Source organism: Peromyscus californicus, unplaced genomic scaffold (genome assembly GCF_007827085.1).
Source record: "Peromyscus californicus insignis strain IS unplaced genomic scaffold, ASM782708v3 Scaffold_13__1_contigs__length_99412109, whole genome shotgun sequence".
In the NCBI taxonomy this organism is placed as follows: Eukaryota; Metazoa; Chordata; class Mammalia; order Rodentia; family Cricetidae; genus Peromyscus; species Peromyscus californicus.
Window position 1 is genome coordinate 91,824,324 of NW_026294424.1, and position 4,575 is coordinate 91,828,898.

A 4,575-nucleotide genomic window follows, 5' to 3' on the forward strand; every position below is an offset into this window, starting at 1 on the left:
TCCTAGGTAACGTTGATATATGATAGAGCCCCTTATTATTCATTCAGCCACCATCTCGACCTCTTTATTAAGGAGAAAGGATAAGCCACATGAGGTGTGTGAAATGTGTTTCCTGTCACTAGGAAAAGAATTGTGTTACCAAGGTGAAAAGTAGTGTAAACATCTACCCAGGTACTTCATTTACGTATCCCCATTGCCCTGTGTGTAGGGTAAAGTTGCTTCTTGCCGCTGATGCAATAACAGCAGTTAAAAACATAGAATTTGTGCTTAGACACCCTCCATAGAATGTAATTAGGACTCTTTGAATTAACATATTAATGATTCTTCAATTTTACAATACTTAGAATCTAACTCAGGACCTCAAGCTTGCTGGGCAAGTGCTCTGTTGCTAAGCCTTGTCTGCAGCCTCACATTAGTGATTTTTTTTTAATATTATTATTTTTTCATAGACTTTGTGATATGCTCTTCAGAGGAAAGCTACTTTTGGCAAGCTTTTAGCAGGACCACTATTATGAATATATTTCAAAATATATAGCTAACTCCCTTATAATAGTCTATACTGATTTTACTGTACAAAGAATCTTGGCCATGGCTGACAACCCTTTATATTATGATGGAATTTTAATTTTACTACATGATGATTAATTGAAAGTGGAATGATTGCAGCAAAATAAGACTAAAAAATCATTTTCTGTCTAACTTTAGGTGATTTAATAGGAAATTCATCCACTGTGAGAAAAAGGATTCTTACAAAGAAATCTAAGAGATCACATGGACAACATAAAGGCAGGAAAGACTTTAAAGGTGAAATCTCAAAGCTTTAAGTGAGAACATACTCATATGACTACATATATGGTTACATAAAAAGTGAACATGTTGTATGACAAAATTTTTTTTAAATTTTGTGAATAAAATCCAGCACCAAATGATGGGGGTCAGGGGGAGACTGGAGGCAGATTTCTAAACAGAGAACAAACAGGGGTGTAATGTCCTTAATAAATAAAGGGCTCTTGCAAGTCAATAAGAAGAAAATAAGCAAAGGCAGAAAAGCATTTTATGGATGAGTTCGTTCAGATGGCCAGCTAACCAAAAACCAGACAGAAAGGCAGGTCACGTGAGAGCGAGACAGTGGGTTAGACTTACCACCAAGTCACATGAGAGCGGGACAGTGCGTTAGACTCACCACCAAGGCACAAGAAAACACAAACGTAAGCAGATGGCTAGGAACTTGCAGTTACTATGACTCTGGGGGAAACAATCCTTCAACAGAGGGGCATATATTTTCTGTAGAATAATATCAGACTTTTTTTTTTAAGAAAATGATCTAAAGCTGGGCAGCACACATTTAATTCCAATACTTAGGAGGCAGAGCCAGGCGGATTTCTGTGAGTTCAAGGTCAGCCTGGTCTACAGAGCGAGCTCCAGGACAGGTACCAAAACTACACAGAGAAACCCTGTCTCAAGAAAAAAGAAAGAAAGAAAGAAAGAAAGAAAGAAAGAAAGAAAGAAAGAAAGAAAGAAAGAAAGAAAGAAAGAAAGAAAGAAAAGAAAAGAAAGAAAGGAAGGAAGGAAGGAAGAAAGAAAATTATCTAAAATACACTTGAACATAATTCTTATTGGTACAAAAGTATAGAAATATGTGAATAATATAATTGCACTTTTTCTAATTAGATGAATAAAGGACAAAATGTCCCCAAAACATAGTGTGTGTGTGTGTGTGTGTGTGTGTGTGTGTGTGTGTGTGTGGTATGTAAGCATGTTATTTGAAGAGGCCAACAATAAAGAACAACACAGAAGGAGATATGCTGGGTTGTTAAAATAGTTACTTCATGACAAGAGAGAATTAGTTAATTTAAGGGGTAAGGAAGAAACAAGAACCAAAAAAAGGGAGAAATATACTAAAAATTAATAACAAGATCATATTCATTTTTCACACACTTTGTAATTTTTTTCACTTAAGTGTAGGCATGAGATGTGTAAGAAAAGTTTTAAAATTAATAACTTTAATAAAAATGAACCTCCTTATTAGAGTGGTCTAACTAGAAGTATTAAAACCTCCATGTCCTTGAGCTCTTAAATAGATCCAGAAAGGCTTGTAGCAGAGTTCAGCATCCCTTGATGAGGAGCACTCTGAAGAAAGTAGGAACAGAAAGGACACACCTCCACACAACAAAGGCTGTCCACAAAAACCAATGATCAACACTGCGTTAAACAGGGACCAACTGAAAGCATTTCCTCTAACATCAGGAATGCCACAGGGTGTCCGCTCCACTCTCCACTCTGGCTGGAAATAGTGTTTGTACTCACGGTCAGGTCAGGAAAGTGCAGCAAAGCAATAACTATAAATGAAACAGACACAAGTAAGAAGGGAAGAGACCAAGCTATTTCTGTTTTCAGACTATTTGATCCTACACTCTAAAGAGTTCGCCAGAAGCCCTTTGATGCAATCAGCACTAAAAAATACCCAGGAACTTCTTACATGCTAACATGGTAAGAGAGAAAGAAGGAAAAGAACCCCAGACATAATAACTTTAAAAAGTAAAATAAAATCTGCACAAATGAGCTTAACTAATGAGGTAAAAGTCCTGCACGATAAAAATGTTAAAACAATGAAGAAACTAGAGAAAGCACTAGGAGATTAAAAAGAAGACTCATGGTCATGGGTGTCAGAACTAATACTGAGAAAATGACTGTTTTACTCAAAACAATCTGTAGCTTCAATGAAATCCCAATCAGAATTCCAATGCTACTCTGAAACACTACTAGGAAAACACACACACACTTACACACACACACACACACACACACACACACACACACACACACACACACAGAGATCAGGTAGAAATAATAGATAGATAGATAGATAGATAGATAGATAGATAGATAGATAGATAGTTAGATAAATACCTGGGTAGTCAAAGCAATCCTGGGCAAGACAAGCAACAGCTGGAGGTACTGCAACATGTGGCTTCCAATGGCATGCAGAAGCAACCAACAAAACATGCTGATATTGTCACTGAGGGGATGGAACAGAGAACATGGACTACACAGCTACAGCCATTTAATTTGGGAGAAAGGTGCCAAAAACATATGCTGGAGGAAAGACAGGCTCTTCAACAAATCGATGTGGGAAAACTGAGAAAGTATGTAGAAGAAGGAATCTAGGTCCCTATTTCTGACCCTGTTCAAAAATTTCTTTGAACTGGATCAAAGACCTTAATGTAAGCCTGAAGCCAAAATAACGCAAGGAAACACTCTGAGATACAGGCAAAGGCAATGACATTCTGAATGGGAGTCCAAGAGCTCAGAACATTATAGCAAGGTTGCTCCATAGGGTTGCCTCAAATTGAAGCAATTCTGCTCAGCAAGGGAAGCAACTAGCGGAGTGAAGGAACAGCCTACAGCATTGGAGAGTATCTGCCAACTATTCATGTGACAAGGGATTACTATCAGGAACATACAAAGAACTCAAAAAAATTAAACACCAAAGTAACAAGCCATCCAGTCCATAACTGGGCAAATGAATCAACAAGGCAGTCATTTAAAGTACAAATGAAAAGAGTCCAGCATCCTTTGCCATCAGGGAAATACCTGTTAAAACTATATGCTGTTCCATCTCACCCCATTCAGAATGACCGTCACTGAGGATGTGACAAAGGGGAACCTTTATACCTTGCTAGACAATGTAAATAGGTGTTGCCAATATGGAAATGATTATGGAAGTTTCTGGAAAATGGCATAGGTTAAAAAAAATGTGATTCAGCCCCTCCTGGTATATATTAGAAAGAATCAAAGTCTACACACAATATAGTTACACACCTGTGTTCTTTGCTCTGTCCTTCACAACAACCCAAGTGCTCGCTTCAGCAGCACACATACTAAAATTGGAACGATACAGAGAAGACTAGCATGGCCCCTGTACAAGGATGACATGCAAATTCATGAAGCATTCCATATTTTTGGATTCATTCAAAGTTAAAGATGATCATGTTCAATGGAACAAGACCCTCTGAAAAGTCTCCAATGACAGTGATGGCCCAGATGATCCAATATCCACAACAGCTTTAAAACTATTGGCTGAGATGGACCAACCACACAAAATACCTCCATCAGGACTTGACCATAATTCTGAATTTTCTTAGGGTCCCCATAAGATTACCAGTGCCCCAATCAGCAGGAGATAATATAAAAAACTATGCCCAAATTTCCAAAATATTGTTCATGAATGTTTGTTTTTATTTAAAGGGGGGTGGTTAGAAATGGTTAATGGTCATAATCAATCTCTTTCTAAAGAAAAAAAGGGGATGTGATATAGAAATGATTTTTTTAAAAGGTAGATTATTGGGTCTACTTTAATTCAAAAAACAACTTTTGGTCTCAAAATATTTTACATTGTCATGGATTTTGGTTTATTAACACAGGTTTAGGGTCAATTTTGTTATACTATATGTATATTTCTGCTCTTGTTTAAGATACTATGTTTATGCAGCTCATTTGAAATTATAATGTATAATTAAGAAATACAGATTAATAGTCATTTGTAATAGTCAAACTGATAGTCATATTAGTTAG

The 4,575-nt window shown here is 36.9% G+C and overlaps 1 non-coding gene across 1 annotated transcript; it reads left to right on the forward strand.

Annotated features, from left to right (window-relative positions):
• The first annotated feature begins 3,857 nt into the window (after window positions 1-3,857).
• On the forward strand, window positions 3,858-3,964 carry LOC128109222 (U6 spliceosomal RNA). The gene has a single exon (XR_008217757.1). It is a non-coding gene; the product is annotated as a U6 spliceosomal RNA (small nuclear RNA).
• Window positions 3,965-4,575: the final 611 nt, after the last annotated feature.